This window comes from Quercus robur, chromosome 6 (assembly GCF_932294415.1).
Source record: "Quercus robur chromosome 6, dhQueRobu3.1, whole genome shotgun sequence".
NCBI classification, from domain to species: Eukaryota; Viridiplantae; Streptophyta; class Magnoliopsida; order Fagales; family Fagaceae; genus Quercus; species Quercus robur.
In genome coordinates this window covers 23,739,055-23,760,579 of record NC_065539.1, presented here as the reverse complement: position 1 = coordinate 23,760,579, position 21,525 = coordinate 23,739,055, and the positions used below count along the sequence as shown (strand labels likewise).

Below are 21,525 nucleotides of genomic sequence, written 5' to 3'. Positions count from 1 at the left end.
GTTGCGCCAAACCTTTTTGAAAGTTCAAAAAACGTGTACAAAACACCTTTGAACGTTTAGACCCCCAAATTACAATTTAACCAATTCAAGCAATATGTCAAACAACTAGTGTGCGGAAACTTAACATATGCTATAATATGAAATTGGTTAAAAACTATCTAAGCCATAACAAAATAAAATCCACAGCAGATAATAAAAAGGCAAAGATAGAGAGGAAGGAAGATGCAAACACAAAGACAACACGCGATGTGTTATCGAAGAGGAAACCGAAGTCCTCGGCGAAAAACCTCTCCGCCGCCCTCCAAGCGGTAAAAAATCCACTAGAAAATACAGTTGGGATACAAGGACAGCAATAGACCCTCCTAGCCTAATCTACCTAGTGCACCTAAGCCCTCCAAGCTTCTTGCTCCAACGAGGTTGCGCCGAACCTTTTTCTTTTCTAGCTTCCCGGATTCCGCTGCTAGACCGTAGCATCAACCAATGAAGATTGGTTCCTTCCTAATTGCTGCCCAGAAATCCAAACAACTGTCTCACAGTGACGATGATGGTGAGAACCAGGTTTGGTATAATGCCTCTTAAGGATTTGACAATGGAGAGGAAGAGAGTTGAGGAATTTGAAGAGTCTCTAAGGTAGTGATTGTGGGTAAAACAATCTAGTTTTTCTTTAGGGTTTCTCTCTCAAAATTCTCTCTGGAAGCTCTCTTTCAATCGTGGGTAAAAGGGGTATTTATACTGGAGTGGGAGAGGAATGTGAAACGTCAGGTTTTACAAAACAGGGGTGGCTCGCGGCTTGACTTCGCGGTTTGACTAAGTCGCGAGATCCAGTCGCAAGTTAACCGTATGGCCAGTTGTCCTGTTTTGTCCTGTAGTGCTCCAGCTTGTATGACTGTTCATCTTCCAGCATGCTTGGCACGTGTGTTGCTTCTAGCGGCTTGCAGCCGCAAGTCACCCGCGAGTCCCAGCCGCGAGTCTCTGTTTTCTTGCACACTCTTGAGCAAACTTCACTTTATCTCACTCACTACCCTTACAACAAACCCACCTAAATACAGGGTTACTAAATGTTGAATTACAAGAAAATTTGGCACGGAATAAAGCCAATTAGATGGTTGAATAAATTCAACCTTACAATCTCCCCCTTTGGCTATTCCGTGACAAAACCCTAAAACAGACTTTAGACTTAACATATGAGTTGGGAACAGTTGAACAAAACTCACTCACACCTAACTCTAGAAGCTGTGAAGCACTTGAATCATATGAACATAATACTCCTGAAACACAACAATACACCATGATCATTGTAAGCAGAAAATTATAAATGCATATGAAACAGGCAATATGTGATCAAGCAAAGATGGAGTTAATAAACAAACCATGGCTTGATCAACCAAGTGAACACCACAAGGTAGTGATCACAGTGCTCATTCACACTTGGAATGAACACAAGGACATACAAGTTAACAAGCACAAGGCAAGACACTTGTATGCTCAACACTTGTATGCTCAACACTCAACCAATGCATAACACACAAGGCATATGCATCTAGGAACAATCCTACAAGGGCACAAGAGTGACAGTACATAAACCAAAATGCAGAACATTTAGATTAAAGTACTGATTTCAACATAGCATAAAGGCTGCATTAAGCAAGGTACATACCATAAAGCCTACAAACTATGCATAAAACATTAACCCTAAAAGCTTACAAAAGCACATGGGTATAAACACAAAAACATCCTGAATAACATCATCAAAATATATTAAACTTAAAGAGAAAATTGAAACTGAAGAAGAATGTAAAGACACTCCCCCTTAGGTAATATCCTCCCCCTCTGATCATGCCTATCACTCCCCCTTTTTGTCATGGAATAGGCTAGTCATCCTCTTCCAGCTTTCTCTGAATTTGATCCAATTGAGTTTGAAGAGAAGTAAACTTCATATCCCATCGAGTGCTTTGATGGTGTAGAGAAGCTGTGAGTCCAGACATCTTTGTATTCAACTCGTGGACAAAGGATACAATGCGATCAAGTTTCTTATCTAGGGAGAGAGTGCTAAACTGAGAGTCACTGTGAGATGCAGAAGTTTCTGGTTTGGCTCTCTTCCGACTATGTCCAATGCTTGCATTGAATGTACGCATGTTGATTGGACTTGGTTTGGAGATAGGAGATTCATCAGCCGTTGGATAAATTCCCTTGAGCTTCAAGATCCGTGAAATGAGACTGTAGAAAGGAACGCATATCCGAGACTCATTTCGAAGAACCGTTTTGCGCAGAACATGAAAGATATGAGCACAGATGTCTATTTCCACATCTGAGATTAGATCATGAAGAAACAAAGCACGTCCGAGGTTCATATACCCAGTGCTTGATAAAGGGTACAAATTGTGAAACATCACAATTGTAAGCACTCTCAGTTTTGGAGAAAGAGAGGAAACACTGATGGATTTGCCATTGGGTGAGAACTCCAAGTCTTGACCAAGACTTTCTTTGGGAAGCTCCTCATCAGGACAGAGATCATCATAAACCGGTGAATGTCGGAAAATGGGTCTGTTGATGTGAAGAATTTCTGCCATATATGTAGGAGAGACAGAAAAGCTCTTTTTCCGAACCCAGCACTTAAGTTCATCTCCTTCCACAATTGCGTTAGCATAAAATTCTTTTACCAACTCTTCATACACGTCATCCGGATCAGATAGAAGGTAATTCCAATCCTTGTGAGCAAACCATTTCGGAATGTCAGTGTCATGAAGTGAGGACTGATCCAAAGCTCTTTCTAGTAATGGTGTGGCATGTAGAAAGAAATTCTCATAAGACTGATAGGCTGCATATGATCTGAACTTGTTGGGATCGAATCTCTTTGATGAAGAGCGAGTCCCTTTTGGTTGAGGTGGGTAATCATCAACATCAATTACTGATTCCTTCCCTTTGGAACTACCTCCTTTCACAACAGCTTTCTTGAATGGTGACATGACCAGTCTGCATTATGAACAAGGGAGATGACAGAACACAATCCAACAGACTATATTAGCAGTGGGTTAGAGGAAAATTAGGGACAATGAAGGAACCCTAATAGCTGGGTGAAAATGGTGAGAAAATAGCAATGAGAGACACAAATGGCCCAAATTGAACTACACAGAAGAGGGATTCCAAATAGAACCACATAATCAGCTGAAAAAGGACCCACATTCAACAACACATCAACAGGATACCACACAGGATCATAGTGAAACACGACATCAACAGCAGATCAGACAAAAATAGCTAACCCTAGCTAAGCACATGATAAAGAACACAACCACCAAAATAAAACTAGCTCAAAAACAGAAACACAAGCTTCCAAAAGCTAAGCATGGACAAAGAGTAATAGTTGAGCTAAAAACCCATCACAAAATCACAATCAAATGTGAATAATCCAGAGGGAAAACCATAACAACAAGTAAAATAGAGTGCAAGACAGAAAACCATACCTGTTAGTCGACGATTTTGAGCTGAAAAGAGGCAAATAATGGAGATTGAAAATGGAGGCACGGTGTGAATGTGTAAGAGCAGATGAGAAAGACAATGAACAGTCACAAAAAGATCGAGGGAAAAATAAAAAGTTTAAAAACTGCCCCTGTATATCCAAAACACGTGATTTTCGCGACTGAAACAAGTTGCCAAAAAGTCGCCAGATCAAGCCGCCAAAGCACTCAAGGACAGAAATTTGAAAAATTTTTCTAAGTGTTTTTTGCGACTGGAAGGTCTACCCGCGAGTGAGTCGCGAGCTGAGCCGTGAAAATCTCTGAGTGAACCTCGCGACTGGACCTTCCACTCGCGAACAAGTCGTCAAAAATGACCAGCGAAGATGCGACTGAGGCTCGCGACTTGACATACCCGCGACTGAGCCGCCAAAACAGGGCAAAACTGGATTTTTGAAATTTTCAGATTTTTTAAACAAAATACTTTCCAAAAACACCTAAAACATTCAAAAATCTTTTTGTGCTTGAATTAACAAAGATTGAGCATGTGAAAACATATTTCATCAAGTACAATCACACAAATGAATATGGCATTTATTGAACATAAACTTGTGTGTTGTGTGTGGATATCAACAATGAGATAGTCCTTTGTCTAATGTGAAGCTTCAATGATCAATTCAACCAAGGCATACACAATTAGCACTAGATCATGTGACCCATCTCAAATATAGAAATATGTATATATGACCTCCCACACAACTTGATAACATAACTTGGAGCTTATCATTTGACTCCACTTTCAACCATAACATTTGATCTTTTTGATCTTTTGAGGCAATCATCTCTCATTGTGAGAGTGATATATGACATTTCACTTTAAAGAACAGGCCTTTGGCCTTTTTGAATAAACATTCACTTTAATATAAGGTCGCTTACCCTTTTTCCTAGTCAAATACTAGAATGTGCGACAGGCTTTTGCAGCTCAATATCTCTTTTCATTTGGAGATTTACATTTGGTGAGCTCTTTATAGCAAAACAAAAATAAAGAGTGGGAAGATATATAGACACAAGTCTATGCATGTCTCAAGATCAACAAAACCATTCACTAATCATTCATGACAAGTTTGAAGATCTATTTACAACAATCACAAAGATTTCAAGATTTCTCCCACAGAGGTATGAGTGCAAAGAAACAAGCAATGCTCGAAAATGCACAAAGCCATTAGCACAAAGGTACAAGGCAAAACAAGTTTTGAGACAAAAACTCAACAATGTCAATCAAGCTTTCTGATTTTCTAATTTTTATGTGATTTTTGGATTTTTTGACTCAAAAGAAGAAAATGATTGAACAAACATAAAAAGAAGCAACAATATTCACAAATGGACAAACAAATAAGAAACATATTGCACAAAGAGCTATTCAAAGAGGTGTGTGCCCCAACATAAACAGACTTATCATATTATAAATATGTGAAGCACACAACACACAAGAGAGTCAAGGAATTGTACCAACACCAATGGTCTTACGGAGTGATTCAAACCGTGGACCATCGAGAGGCTTGGTGAAGATATCCGCCTTTTGATTGTCGGTGTGTATGAACTCAAGACACACAACTCTTTCCTCTACCAAATCCCGAATGAAATGGTAACGTATCTCTATGTGTTTGGATTTTGAATGCTGGACAGGATTCTTGGAAAGATTGATGGCACTGGTGTTGTCACAGAAGACACACATCGTTTCTTGAGGAATTCCATAGTCATGAAGTAATTTCTTCATCCAAAGAAGCTGAGTGCAGCAACTTCCAGCAGCGATGTATTCTGCTTCTACAGTAGATAGAGACACTGAATTCTGCTTCTTGCTCATCCACGAGACAAGATTGTTACCAAGATAAAAACAGCCGCCTGAAGTGCTTTTCCGATCGTCTACACTGCCAGCCCAGTCAGCATCTGAATACCCAGCAAGACAAGCATTTGAGTCTTTTGAATACCACAGACCATAGTTTGCAGTACCATTCACATATTGAATGATTCGCTTAGCAGCAGTCAGATGAGATTCCTTCGGATTAGCTTGGTACCTGGCACAAACGCCCACACTGAAAGCAATGTCCGGTCTACTGGCTGTAAGGTAGAGCAAACTCCCTATGATGCTTCTATACAATGTAGGACTTACTTCAACTCCCGACGAATCCACATTCAATTTAGTGGAAGAGCTCATGGGAGTGGAGGCATGTTTTTTGGAGTCTAGTCCAAACTTCTTGACAATGTTTCTGGCATACTTCTTTTGAGATACAAATATACCCTCCTTCTGTTGTTTGACTTGAAGACCCAAAAAAAAATGTGAGCTCCCCCACCATACTCATCTCAAACTCCTTCTTCATCTCCTCAGAAAATTCAGTAGCATGATCTTCGATGGTTGCCCCAAACACTATGTCATCAACATAGACTTGTGCCACAAGGAGATAATCTTCATCATTTTTGACAAACAGAGTTCGATCGGCATACCCTCTCTTGAAACCTCTATCTAGAAGATAATGTGTAAGACGATCGTACCAGGCTCTAGGCGCTTGTTTTAAGCCATAAAGGGCTTTCTTCAATCTTAATACATGATCTGGAAAATGAGGATCCTCAAATCCTTTTGGTTGCTCAATTCAGAAATCCCCAATTCAAGAGCCCTAAAACAAATTTTGCATAATCTAAAATGAAAAGCTGAAAAGTATGTTAAGAAAGGTACCTTTGAAGAGATTTTGCGTTGTTAGGTTCTAAAGGCTTAGGTTTTTATGTATTTAGAACTCTAATATGTATTGTTGGCAAACCATAATCAAAACAATATGTTTAGTCACGTTTAGACTTGCTCAAAGTTGTCTCATTTATGTAAAGTTGGAATAAGTTGATGCAGAAGGCTTTTATGCTTCTTGGCCTAGTTCAATCGATCGAGGCTTAGGCTCGATCAATCGAAAATCGGGTCAAAGGCATTTTTCTGCAGAATTCCACCTTAGCCCTAGTTTGTTTAAAACGTTTAGGGTTTTCTAATTTGTCCTAAGTATAAAAGGCATACCCTAGTCACATTTTAGTGTTGCTCATATTGCTGTTTGTGTAAATCTCTTGTGAGATCTAAAGGAGCTTTCCTTTACACAAACTTAGGGTTTTCAAGGAGGAGATATTATCTACACCTTAATGTTCAATTCAGTTGCTGCCATTGAAGTTTAAAGAAACACAAGCAGGTGTGCTTGTATCTGGTGGTGAATCCAAGAAAGAAGGAGTCTGTGGATTCGGAGCTTGCACATGATCGTGTCAGTAAGTTCTACTGGTGGGTAGCAATAAGAAGTCGAGGGTGGGGGCTTGTAAGTCTTATTGTATGAACTTCTATTCTTTCAAGATAGTGGATTCAGGTTTACCTTAAGGATAGCTAGGTTAAATCCTCCCCAGGTTTTTACCGGTTTAGTTTCCTGGGTGATCATATCTTTGTGTTATTTATCTTTCCGCTACTTTGCATGATATGATTATTGTGATTGTGATAACCTAGATTTGTTAAATTGGACCAAGTAACAACTTGGCTAATTATCTAGGTTAATCCAATTGTGTTTTTAAGGGGTCTAAAAACTATCATGGGTAAATTTCTCTTTCCGCGGGAAGTGCTTAGTCGCAAGCTTCTCGCGAAAAGGCCTCTAAACAAGTTTTTGAAGATCAACACAAAAATGCACTTTGAACAAAAACTTAAAGCAAGAAAGTATAAAATCACTTTCAAAAACATATAAAATACTCAAAAATCTTTTTGGGTTTGATCGGCAAGCAATTGAGCATATACATCACATTTGATTATTTACAGTCACACAAATTAAATAAGCATTAATTGAACTAAATTTGTGTGTTGTGGGTGAGTATCAAATGTGGAATAGTCCTTAGTCTAGAATGAAACTTCAATGATCAATTCAATCAAGTCATACATAACTAGTACTAAGTCAAGTGGTTTATCTCAATTATGGAAATGAATATATATAACCTCTGTTAGGTTCTAAAGTTTAGGACTTTATGTATTTTAGAACTCTAATTTGTAATGTTGGCAAACCATGATCAAAACAATGTGTTTAGAAGTGTTTAAAGCTAGCTCAAAGTTGTATGTTAATGTAAAGTTGGAATCGAGTGTAAAGCAGAAAGTAGTGTGGTTTTCGGCCTGGCTCGATCGATCGAAGCTTCGGCTCGACCAATCGAACGTCGGGTAGATTGCTTTTCTGCAGATTCGTCCAACTCAGCCCTATGTGTTTAAAACGTTTTTAGGGTTTCTTATTTATCCTAAGTATAAAAGGCAAACCCTAGCCACGTTTTAGTGTTGCTCATATTCCGGTTTGTGTAAATCTCTTGTGAGATCTAGAGGAGCTTTCCTTTACACAAACTTAGGGTTTTCAAGGAAGAGACATTCTCTGAACCTTGATGATCAAAACAGTTGCTGCCATTAAAGCTTAAAGAATACACAAGCGGGGGTGCTTGTAGCTGGTGGGAATCCAAAGAAAGAAGGAGTCTGTGGATTCGAAGCTTGCACGTGGTTGTGTCAGTAAGTTCTACTGGTTGGTAGCATTAGGAAGTCGAGCGGGGGTGCTTGTAAGTCCTTTTGTATGAACTTCGATTCTTTCTGATAGTGGATTCAAGTTTACCTTGAGGATAGCTAGGTCAAATCCTCTCCAAGTTTTTACCGGTTTGGTTTCCTGGGTGATCATATCGTGTGTTATTTATTTTCCGCTGCTTTGCATGATTTGATCTTTATTATTGTGATAACCTAGACTTGTTTAATTGGACTAAGTAACAACTTGCTGATTACCTAGGTTTAATCAATTGTGTGGGGGGTCTAAAAACTAAGGCAGAATAGGACTTTTTCAAAGTCACTATTCAAACTTTTTCAAAGTTCCTCTCTCTCTCTCTGCGTTGGCACTTGGCTCCACCATCAATTTTTGTCGTTTTCCTTCAAGATTCTTGCTGGGTTTTTGTCTTTAGAAGCTGGTAAGACCCTTTTGCCCATCTTTTTCAAGTTTATTTCTTGATTTCATGCATTTTTAATGCATTCTCATGACTATTTTCGGCACTTTCAAAATTATTGGGGTTTTTGATGATTCAAGCCAATTCTTGTGTAATTGATCAATGGATTTTTGTGGCATGATGTTATATTGATGTTCCCTATAGTTTAATTCGATCAATTTTGTGGTTTTTGAAAAATTGAAAATTCTAGGGTTTTGAATTTGATCCGAATTGGGGATTTTGTCAAAATTGACTTAAATTGATGAAATTGGCTTCTCCAATTGATGTAATTGGTCATTATTGTTGTTATTATATCATGTGTAATGATCAAATTCGTCAATTTTTTTAAAAACAATCTAGTGGTTTCTATATTTTGGGGTTTTTGTGTTAAAAACCTTTATGTCAAGCCAATTTTGTAATTTGAATCTTTTTGACTTAATTCACTGCATTAGCACATGCATCATGACATTTCATCTTGTTCATGCATCATATAGATTCTGATTCTATTTTTTTTTTTTTTTTTTTGTGCTAACTTGCAGTCTGCCCTTGTTTTTTAGTTTTGTGGTTTTGTTCTTTCGCTCTGTGTTTTGATCCTTTTCCTAGCACCATGCCTAGGAAAACTAGAGCTTATAAGACCACTTCCACTTCCTCTGATTCTCCACCTAGAGTAGAGCTGTTTAAGAATGATAAGTGTAGAGAAGCCTATGACACCTTGATCTGTAGGCGTAAGATCTGGTCTGAGCGAGCTGTTGTGTTAGATGCGCTTGATCCGACCATTAGGGCCAATTTTGAGTCTAGGGGTTGGTTGCCTCTCGTAGAGATAGATCATCCACCTCCGACCGCCCTGATTAGAGAGTTCTATTCAAACCTCTCTTGCCACGTCTATGATTCCAACACTCTTGTTAGGAGTTGGATACGAGGTGTAGAGTTCACCATTACCCCTCGGGTGGTGGCTGAAGCTCTAGGGGTGCCAGTAGTTCGGGATGCTGTCTATCCCTATGAGGAGTCACCCTCTTTAGATGTAGTCATGTCTTACATCACTGGGTCATCTATCCAGTGGGGTTCTGATCCTCGGATCACGTCTGCTGAGCTTACCGAGACTGCCTATCTCCTCTTTAGGATAGCGTGTCATTCTGTGTGGCCTATCTCTCACTTTCACACCATCCCTTTAGAGCGATGTGTGTTTTTGTACGCCTTAACTTCTGGAGCGTCTATCAGTTTTCCTCACTTGTTCCTTCGTTCTTTGAACGAGGTTCATAGGAGTTCTGCCATAGGGCATGCGCTGATTCATCTTATTTTCATTCATAGGATTCTGCTCTATTTGGATTTAGATGGTTTTCCGTCAGGTGAGCCTGTTCATGTGATAGCTCCTATAGGTGCCACCTTTCTTCGTCAGAGGGCTGCTCAGTTGAGGGTCCCTTCTTCTCGTCCTAAAGGTGCGTCATCTAGTAGTGTTCCCCCTCCTCCCTCTTCTACAGGTACAGCTGCTGCTGAGCCTTCCAGTACTGCTGCTGATGCTGGTGCTGATGTTCCTCCACCGACTGCTACGGATGATTCGGACATTCGTCGCACGTTGGATCATCTCTTGACCGTTCAGGCGGCTCAAGGACAGATTTTGGTGGACGTGCTTGATGAGATCCGTGCCTTGCGTGCGGAGTTGGCGCAGTTTCGACCACCTCCCTTTTGATGATGGATTTCTTGTGTGCCCTTTGGCATTCCGTCACAAAAAGGGGGAGTACTTGTAGAGTTTGCTTTAAGGGGGAGATTTTTGTTTTTGGTTGGAGCTTGTGGAGTTTTTAGATTGTATCTAGGTGCTTCACTGTGTACTTAACATTTTTAGCTCTTTCCTTGTTTTGATGGATATTCATGTTAGGGGGAGTTTTATGTTTTTGTTGGTACTTTATTTGTTTCTTGTTTCAAACTGCTTATTGATTTATATTCATGAGTTATTCATTGATATATGTTTTTATTTATGTGTTGTTTGAATTCAAGAAGTTATTTTGTTTACTTGTATTTTTTTCCACACATGCGGTTATGCATTTTGTTTAGTGTTTCAGGAAATATACAGGTTGATTCAATTGAGCTGCTGTCTACACTTGCAACTGATGGATAGTAGTTAGGATTGAATTTTTGTTTATGAGCATTATTTTGTAAAGGGCTTTTCATTTGTAAACTTTGAGCTTCTAAGTTGTGTTTTGTCACGGATTGCCAAATGGGGAGTTTGTTAGGTTCTAAAGTTTAGGACTTTATGTATTTTAGAACTCTAATTTGTAATGTTGGCAAACCATGATCAAAACAATTTGTTTAGAAGTGTTTAAAGCTAGCTCAAAGTTGTATGTCAATGTAAAGTTGGAATCGAGTGTAAAGCAGAAAGCAGTGTGGCTTTCGGCCTGGCTCGATCGATCGAAGCTTAGGCTCGACCGATCGAACGTCGGGCAGATTGCTTTTCTGCAGATTCTTCCAACTCAGCCCTATGTGTTTAAAACGTTTTTAGGGTTTCTTATTTGTCCTAAGTATAAAAGGCAAACCCTAGCCACGTTTTAGTGTTGCTCATATTGCGATTTGTGTAAATCTCTTGTGAGATCTAGAGGAGCTTTCCTTTACACAAACTTAGGGTTTTCAAGGAAGAGACATTCTCTAAACCTTGATGATCAAAGCAGTTGCTGTCATTAAAGCTTAAAGAATACACAAGCGGGGGTGCTTGTAGCTGGTGGGAATCCAAAGAAAGAAGGAGTCCGTGGATTTGGAGCTTGCACGTGGTCGTGTCAGTAAGTTCTACTGGTTGGTAGCATTAGGAAGTCGAGCGGGGGTGCTTGTAAGTCCTTTTGTATGAACTTCGATTCTTTCTGATGGTGGATTCAAGTTTACCTTAAGGATAGCTAGGTTAAATCCTCCCCAGGTTTTTACCGGTTTGGTTTCCTGGGTGATCATATCGTGTGTTATTTATTTTTCGCTGCTTTGCATGATTTGATCTTTATTATTGTGATAACCTAGACTTGTTTAATTGGACTAAGTAACAACTTGCTGATTACCTAGGTTTAATCAATTGTGTGAGGGGTCTAAAAACTGTCAACCTCCCACAAGAAAATGATTACAAATCTAAGAAGCTTTTCATTTGGTTTCTATACAAATCATAACAATTGATCATTTTTTGAATAATACACCACATTTTGAGATTGGTGCTTGAAATTTTTGATATTTCAATATTGAGAATGAGCCTTTGGCTTTTTGAGCACCATGCATTTCAATTAAAAAGTTGTTTTTTCTTTTTCCTAGTCAAATACTAGTATGTGTAACAGTTTTTGCAGCTCATAATCTCTTTTTCATTTTGAGATGTACATTTGGTGAGCTATAATGCAAAAATGTAAAATTAAAGTGGGAAGAGATATACGCACAAGTCTATGCAAGTATCAAGACCATCAAAACTATTGACCAATTATTCATAACAAGCTTGAAGATCTATTTACAACAATTACACATAGTTTTCAAGATTTTTCCCACACAGATATATGTGCATACAAAACAAGCTAAGCTGTAAATGCACTACGCCATTAGTATGAAGGTACTAAGCCAAATTCTCATGTAATATACACAACACAAGCGATCAAACTTTTTTCAAAGATTTTTTTTTTCAATTTTTATGGGTTTTTGAATTTTTCAACACACTAAAAAACAGAACATATAAAGTAAGATCAACAAAAACAACAAGTACAAAACAAAACTTGTAAGAGAAACATGCTATAAACTGGAAGCAATGACACAAGATGATTGTGTATGTCATGATGCATGAACCTATGACCCTAAACATCGGAAGTATTAATGTATGGGCATAGAAAGTGATTATGCATAAGTACCCTTCTTCACCTACTCTTTACGAGTATTTTGGGTGAGAGCCTTAGATGGCGGGGTACAACCAACATAACTTTCAAACCTCGGGGTGAAGCTAGCAAGGCATAGTGATATGTTCTTCAACATCTCCATAATGTCTCCAATGAGATGTCCCTCACTATCTCCCTTAGCTTGTGCTCCCTTTGGCCTTCTCATTGAAATTTCTTGGCCACGCATAGAGTCAGCCTTCTTGAGTGCATGAAGTTTGAAACAATTCGGCCTTGTGTGCCCTTGTACGTCACAGTGATGACACACATGCTTCACTTGAGGCCCCCTTTGATTTTTGGGTAATGACTTCCCTTTTTCCTTTGGTTTTGCACCAATGGTTCTTTTTATAGCAGCAAGGGTCTCAATCTCAGGCTTCACTTCTTTGAGTTTCGCATCATTCTTGACTTATACGAACCTTACTTCCTTCTTGGCTTTGCTGCTAGAACTTTCTTCTCCGATGTAGCCCAAACAAGTCTTATCATGTGAAGATTTTTGAGAAGACGCACATTGTCAAGTTTCTTGGTAGAGATGCGCTCAACCTTGACATTAGCTTGAATAATTTCAAGTTCAAGAAACTTGATCTTAGAGTAAGCTTCAACAAATCTCCCTTGAGTCCTTCTACTTCACACTTTGCTTCCTTGAGTTGCACAAGTATACACCTATGTTCTTCATCAACCTTTTTTTTATCTTTTTCACAGCAAGGTTCACAACTTTGGCGTATTTTCCACAATCTTCCAGCAGAGAATCGTAAACTTCTTGAAGGTTGTTCTCGCCTTCATTTTGGTATACATCTTCATCTTTCGATTCTTCAAATTCCTCATCCTTGGAAAGATCACCAAGTTCATCAACCAAATTGCTCAAATCATTCTTTGAATCAATAGAGGCAATTGTTATGAAGGCTTTGTAGTTTCCTTCACTGTCACCTTCCGTGTCTGAATTTGAGCTGTCAGAATCACTAAGGGTAGTGGCAAACACTTTACCCTTCCCTCTCAAATAGTTGGGACACTCCTTCTTGAGATGTCCATGACTATTGCATTCATAACACCTGATTCCTTGAGGGGATTGAAAATCCTTCCTATCTTTCTTCTTGAACTCCTTCCTATTACCTTTGAAGGATGAAAACCTCCCTTTGTTGAACAGCTTCCCACTATTTTTCATCTTCAGAAATTTTCGGAAGTTCTTTGCAAGGAATGCTACCTCCTTCTCCACCTTATCTTCGTCGGAGGAGTCATCCATTCTTTTGGTGATGGTTTTGAAAGTGAGAGATTTGCTCGTCTTGTGATAAGGCAGTCCCAGCTCATATGTTTGGAGAGATCCAATGAGTTCTTGGATTTTGATCTCATCCAAATCTTTACTTTCCTCTATAGTTGTGACCTTTGCACGAAAGCACTCCAATAAGGACCTCAAAATCTTTCTCACCACCTTAGCATCCTCAATCTTCTCTTTGAGATTAAGCTTAGCAATTATGATTTCATTGAGCTTCCCATAGAATGAATTAAAAGACTTATCGTCACCCCACTTGAGCTCTTCAAATTTGGTGGTAAGCATCTGGAGCTTTGTGTCCTTAACTTTCTTGGTACCTTCATAGCTAGTCTCAAGAATTGTCCAAGCTTCCTTGGCTGTCTCCACGTGCAATATCCTGTGAAATTCATCAGTAGACACACCATAGAAAATAGCATTAATAGCCTTACTGTTTGCATTAGCCAAAGCAAGAGCTGCCTTATCCCACTCGAACTTGGCTATCGTGGGTTTAACATACCCATTCTCAATGGAGTCCCATTCCGACTCATCTATAGCACACAGGAAAACCCTCATGCAGACTTTCAAAAACGCATAGTTGCTCCCTCAAAGAATGGTGGAGCATTGAGTGATTGTGATCGGTCCATCACAAAAGGGTCAAGGATCACACTCAAGTAGTAAAAGCATAGTGAATGTACCTGCTCTAATACCAGTTGAAAGCTCAAATTTGTGTTAAAAACACAAGAGTTATTTAGACCCCCAAATTAAATATTATGGCTTGATTGATTTTACTTTAACTTATACTAAGTGCGAAATAGAGTAAATGCGAGCAGATAAACAATATAACTACTCTAAGCCATATTCATTAAAACACAATAGTAAAATGAAAGCTAAAAGAGTAGGGAAGAAGAATGCAAACACAAGATAACACTCCGATATGTTATTGAAGAGGAAACTGAAGTACTCGGCGTAAAACCTCTCCGCCGCCCTCCAAGTGGTAAATCGATCCACTAGACAATCAGTTGGGATACACGAGTAGCAAAAGACCCTCCAAGCCTAATATACCCAATGCACCTAAGCCCTCCAAGCTCCTACTCCAACAACGCTTCTCGGAATCGTGTATTGTCTAGCTCTTCGGATCTCGCAATATGCCCGATTGCATCCGCCAAAGCTTGGCTTCTTCCAATGCTTCCCAGTAACACCAAAACCTCACTTGGCACTCTAAAAGGGTGTGGTAAGTATTTGGGCTATCAACCTCTCAAGGGTATGGAAATGGAGAGGTAGTAGTTGAGAAAAATCCACAATGAATTGTGTAGAGAATTGTGGGTATAACAATCTCTAACTCTCAAGGTTTGTGGCTAGGGTTTTCTTTCAGAAGTACACCTCAATATCTGTGGGTAATGGGGTTATATATAGTGTGGGTACAGAAAGTGTGTATCAGATATGACAGTTCAGCAAAATAGAATATTTTGCGGGTATCTCGCGGGAAGGCTTTACCCACAAGACACTCGCAAAAACCAGTTGTCTCCATCCTATCCTGACTCTTCGCATTCCAGTCATGTGCAGGTCACATGCTTCACTTCGTGGGAAGCCTACTCACGAGCTATTCGCGAAAACAACTTTAGTCTTCAATTGCCTTGAGTCTTAATACTCTCTCTCTCTCTCTCTCACACACAACCCTTACAAATAAATCCCACATAAAATATAGGATACATAAGATTGAACAAAATTACAATCAAATTTGGCACGAAATTAAAGCCAACATAAACTAGTTGTAAATTACAACTTTACAGATTCTATAGGCAAGGCAGTGGCTTTGCTATTGGAATTTGGTTGGTCAGTGGAGACAATACGACAGTAGTGTGGATTGCAATTCGTGATCATCCACCATTCGCCTCAAATGCAATGCTAGTTTTCACTGAAGATGGTAAGCTTCTTTTGAGAACTGAGCGAGTACAAGAGAAACTCATTGCTAATGCAATAGATTCTGCCTCCCATGCCTCCATGCTTGACTCTAGAAATTTTGTGCTTTATGACAAGGATTCCAAGATCATTTGGCAAAGTTTTTATTTGCCTACCGATACCATTTTAGGAGGTCAGACTTTGTTCGCTTGATATCAACTATTCTCTGGTTTAACTGAAAATGACCACTCAACCAGACGGTTTCATATCAAGATGTAGTATGATGGAAACCTTATTTTATACCCAGTAAACACTGGAGACACTCCAGGTGATGCTTACTAGAACACACAGACATTCAGGCATGGTTCAAAGTTTCACCTTTATCTCAATAATACAAGCAGTCTGTTTATCGTCAACGGCACTACTCTAAACATAGTTTATGGCTTGAATAAGGACTCATCTTCGGCAAGCAACCAGAATAATACAATTTATCGTGCAACTCTTGATTTTAATGGGATTTCCGGCTTTATTCTCATGTTTATGATGAAAGTGGCTACTTCAAAGTATCAAAGTTATGATTAGCATTGGACAATCCATGTCATGTGAAAAGTTTCTGTGGTTTCAGCAGCTTTTGTACAATGAATGACAACCAACCATACTGTATATGCCTTCCTGGAACTGATTTTGTAGATGTGAATCATATTTCTCTTAGCTGTGAGAGAAACTTTTCAGAAGCAGGGTGTAGAGTTGGGACAGAAAATGTACCCTTTTATGACATCACGACCATGGAGAATTTAATGTGGGGAGATCGTCCTTATGTTGTGTCACCAATGTCAATTGAAGAATGCAGCCGTTCTTGTTTGGAAGACTCTGATTGTGGGGCGGCACTGTTCAAGAGTGGTTCCTGTATGAAACAAAAGCTTCCTCTGAGATATGTTAGAAGAGATATGAAAGAAGGGTATACGGCTCTCTTGAAGGTGGGCATGAGAAGCATTAAAAGTGACAATCCTATTATGGAGAAACCACCTGTGATCGTGATCACAAGCAAAAGAGCAATAGTGCAAATTTTTCTTGTGAGTTTAGGTTATACTGTATTGTCATGTGTTGCTCTTGCAGTCTCTGGCCTTTTCATTTTCAAAAGTCGAGTTTTATGGTACAAAAGGCTGTTAGAGAATGGAAACTTTGGTCTGAACGAGGAGGTCAAGTTCAGATTGTTTTCATATAAGGAGCTCAAAAGAGCAACAAATGGCTTCAAAGAACAATTGGGTAAGGGCTCATTTGGAGCAGTTTACAAAGGGGCACTCTACAAATGTAAAAGACTTGTTGCAGTAAAGAGACTAGAGAAGTTAGTTGAAGAAGGAGAAGGGGAGTTCCGCGCAGAGATGCGAGCAATTGGGAGAACCCACCATAGGAACTTAGTTCGTTAGCTTGGTTATTGTGTCGAGGACTCTAAAAGGCTTCTAGTTTACGAATACATGAGCAATGGCTCCCTTGCCAATCATCTTTTTAAAGCCCAAATGTCTCCAAATTGGAATGAGAGAGTGAGAATTGCACAAGATATTGCAAGAGGGATCCTCTATCTACATGAGGAGTGCGAAGCCTCAATTATTCATTGTGATATAAAGCCTCAAAACATATTAATGGATGATTTTTGGATAGCTAAAATCTCTGGCTTCAGGCTGGCCAAATTTTTAATGGCAGATCAAACAAGGACCTTCACAGGGGTCAGAGGGACGAGAGGGTACTTAGCACCAGAATGGTAGAAGAACACGCCAATATCAGTCAAGGCAAATGTTTACAATTATGGAATAGTGCTCTTGAAAATTGTATGTTGTAGAAGAAACATAGAGCTAGATGTATCAAATGAGGAAGAGGTTATTCTTTCTACTTGGATTTACAAATGCTTTGTTGCTAGGGAGTTGCACAAGATTTTGAGAGGGGAAGAAGCAAATAAGACCATGGTGGAAAATATGGTTAAGATGGCACTTTGGTGTATTTAGGATGAACCAGCACTTGTCCTGCAATGAAAAGTGTAAGGTTGAATTTATTCAATCATTTTGTTGGCTTTATTTCATGCCAAATTTGCTTGTAATTCAGCATTTAGAAACCCTGTATTTAGGTGGGAATCATGTAAGGGTAGTGTATGAGAGAGTGCGAATAAAAGCTCAAGAGTGTGCACTCAAGAAGAGCCTCGCAACTGGATCTCGCAACTTGCTAGCGACTACTGAGTCGCCAAAGGTGGCACACATGTGAAGCATGCAGGGGAGCTGAAAAGTCACGCCAGTTGGAGCACTACAGGACAAAACTTCCAAACTGGCCAAGTAGTTAGCGCACGACTTAAACTCGCGGCTTGTTCCAGTCGCGAGCCCAAGTCGCCAGAATGCCCTGTTTGATGAAAACTGACTGTTCGCATTCCTTACTCACACTACTATAAATACCTTTATACCCACGAAATGTAGAGAGCTTCTAGAGAGAATTTTGAGAGAGAAACCCTAAAGAAAAACAAGATTGACTCATCCACAATCTTCATCCTTTGATTCTTCAAATTTCTTTACTCTTACCCTCTCCATTGATACATTCTTGAGAGGTACTGAAAGTTTAAATATGTGTATAAACACCCTTGAACATTTAGACCCCCAAATTACAACTTAACCAATTCAAGAATTATGTCAAACAACTAGTGTGCGGAAACTTAACATAAGCTATAATATGGAATTGGTAAAACTATCTAAGCCAAATTAAAATCACAACCCACAGCAGATAATAAAAAGGCAAAGATAGAGAGGAAGGAAGATGCAAACACAAAGACAACACGCGATGTGTTATCGAAGAGGAAACCGAAGCCCTCGGCGTAAAACCTCTCCGCCGCCCTCCAAGCGGTAAACAATCCACTAGAAAATATAGTTGGGATACATGGACAGCAATAGACCCTCCAAGCCTAATCTACCCAGTGCACCTAAGCCCTCCAAGCTTCTTGCTCCAACGAGGTTGCGCCGAACCGTTTTCTTTTCTAGCTTCCCGGATTCCGCTACTAGACCGTAGCATCAACCAATGAACATTGGTTCCTTCCTAACTGCTTCCCAGAAATCCAAACAGCTCTCTCACAGTGATGATTATGGTGAGAACAAGGTTTGGTAAAATGCCTCTCAAGGATTTGACAATGGAGAGGAAGAGAGTTGAGGAATTTGAAGAGACTCTAATGTATAGATTGTTGGTGAATCAATCTTGTTTTTCTTTAGGGTTTCTCTCTTAAAATTCTTTCTGGAAGCTCTCTTACATTTGTGGGTAAAATGGGTATTTATATTGGAGTGGGAGAGGAATGTGAAACGTCAGGATTTACAAAACAAGGGTGGCTCGCGGCTTGACTAAGTCGCGAGATCTAGTCGCGAGATAACCGTATGGCCAGTTATCCTGTTTTGTCCTGTAGTGCTCCAGCTAGCATGACTGTTCACCTTCCGGCATGCTTGGCATGTGTGCTGCGTCTGGCGACTTGCAGCCGCGAGTCACCCACGAGGCCAAGCCGCGAGTCTCTGTTTTCTTGCACACTTTTGAGAAAACTTCACTCTATCTCACTCACTACCCTTACAACAAGCCCACCTAAATACACAGTTACTAAATGCCAAAATACAAGCAAATTTGGCACAGAATAAAGCCAATTAGATGGTTGAATAAATTCAACCTTACAGGTACATTAGCCAAATCCTTATCTTATCATACCTATATCTGTGAAAAGGTATTTTGGTACTTGGGAAGCAGTTTGGAAGGGACTAATTCATTTTGGTTGATGAAATGGGCGATTGCGAGATCCGGTAAGCTAGAGAAGACAAGGTTCAGCGTAACCCTGTTGGAGCAAGAAGTTTGGAGGGCTTAGGTGCACTGGGTAGATTAGGCTTGGAGGGTCTTCTGCTATTCATGTATCCCAACTTTATTCTCTAGTATATTATTGACCGCTTAGAGGGCGGCGGAGAGGTTTTTCGCCGAGGACTTTGGTTTCCTCTTCGATAACATATTGCCGTGTTGTCTTTGTGTTTGCATCTCTCTTCCCTTAATCTTTGCCTTTTAATTACTGCTGTGGTTATAATTAATTTCGGTTTAGATTGTTTTACCAATTCTGTTTTAGCTTATATTCATATTCCGCACGTATATTGTTTGTTTATAAGCTTGTGTTGGTTATTTGTAAATTGGGGGTCTAAACATTCATTAGTGTTTTACACACTATTTGAACATTCAATTGGTATCAGAATGGGTGCAATTGTTGTAGTTTAATTACATAAGTGAGATCCTTGACCCCGTTTGAGATGGATTGATCTCAATCACTAAATGCTCCACCATATTTTGATGGTAGCAATTATGCCTTTTGGAAAGTCTGGATGAAGGCATTCCTATGTTCAATCGATGAGACTATTTGGGATGCAGTAGATGTAGGATAGACTAGGTCGGAGGCTGCCAAATGTACATGGGATAAGGCGACCTTTGCGGCAGCTAATGCAAATAGCAAGGCACTAAATACTATTTTTTGTGGTGTTTCTCCAGATGAGTTTCACAGGATTTCTCATGTAAAAATTGCCAAGGAGGCATGAAAAATATTGGAGACCACTTATGAAGGCATTTAGAAGGTGAAGGACACTAAGTTGTAGATGCTAACCACTCAATTTGAAGAGCTGAAAATGAGTGAAGACGAGTCATTTGACTCATTCTATGGCAAGCTGAATGAGGCGGTTATTGGCAAGTTCAACTTGGGTGAGAAGATGGAAGACTCAAAGACAGTGAGGAAGATCCTTCGATCATTGCCGGAGAGCTTATGTGCAAAGGTTACAACAATTGAAGAGAGTGAGGACCTTGATGATATCAAAGTTCAAGAACTAATTGGCTCACTTCAAACATATGAGCTGTCGTTGCCATCATAAAGGAAGAGCAAATCCCTTGCTCTTAAGATGATTAATGAGAGGATGGAAGCTCACGACTAATCAGATGAGGATAAGGTCGAGAAAGATATGGCATATCTTGCGAAGAATTTCTGAAAATTCTTAAAGTTCAAGAAGAATGGAAAATTTGCTAAGAAGGGAAAATTCCCAAGCTTCGGAAAGGAGAAAAAGGACTTCAAGAGGAAAGATGGGAAGGAGTCTCAATCCTCTCAAGGAATCACGTGCTTCGAATGCAATAGACATGGACATCTCAAGAAAAAGTGTCACAATTATTTAAGAGGGAAGGGCAAGGTGTATGCCACTACTCTTAGTGATTCAGACTCTTCTAATTCAGACTCAGATGAAAGCTGTGATGGAGAGGGAAATTTCTTTGCATTCATGACCATTGCTCCCGTGGAATATTCGGATGATTTGAGTATGCTAGTGGAAGAGCTTGGCGAGCACACTAAATTGGAGTCAATAGGGATAGTAGAGGAATCTGATGATGAGGAAGATGAAAGAGCAGTAGGACTGTAAGAGACCTACAATTCCCTCCTTGAGAAGACCGGTGAATATGCAAAAGTGGCTAAAGAAGCCATTTAGAAAATGAAGAGAGCAAAGCAAGACTACAAGAGTCTTTTAGTCCGATACAAGGAGACTAAGTGTGAAGTCAAGATGCTGAATGAAGAGTTGACCGAAGCCTACTCAAAGATAAAATTTCTTGAGCTTAAGGTGATTTAAACCAATGCTAAAGTAGAGTGAGTCTCCCCCAAGAAGCTTGATGAAGTGCTTGCTCATCAAAAACCTTTCTCCGAAAAAAGTGGATTGGGATACACTAGAGAGAGCAGTTCAATTGTCAAAGTGTCCAAGGATATGAAGGTTGTGAAAACTAAGGAACCAATGGTGGAAATCACTACTGTTGAGAAAGTGAAGGCGGAGAAGAAGCAGAATGTGACTGACCAAAGGTTACTGACTAAGCCTCCTAACTAATCAATGGTCAAACCTAAGGGTAAAGGGAAATCTCTCCCAAAGTCACAAAGAGGTCCGAGAACTTAACATTTCTGCCATCACTGTGGAATTCAAGGACAAACCATACCCAATTGTCATAAGCTTCAAGCATTGAAGAATTCAAGTGCTCAAAG

At 39.6% G+C, this 21,525-nt stretch overlaps 1 pseudogene; it reads left to right on the top strand.

Moving 5' to 3' along the window:
• Positions 1-16,117: 16,117 nt before the first annotated feature.
• LOC126690014 (G-type lectin S-receptor-like serine/threonine-protein kinase LECRK4) lies at positions 16,118-17,479 on the top strand (annotated as a pseudogene).
• The last annotated feature ends 4,046 nt before the right edge of the window (positions 17,480-21,525 follow it).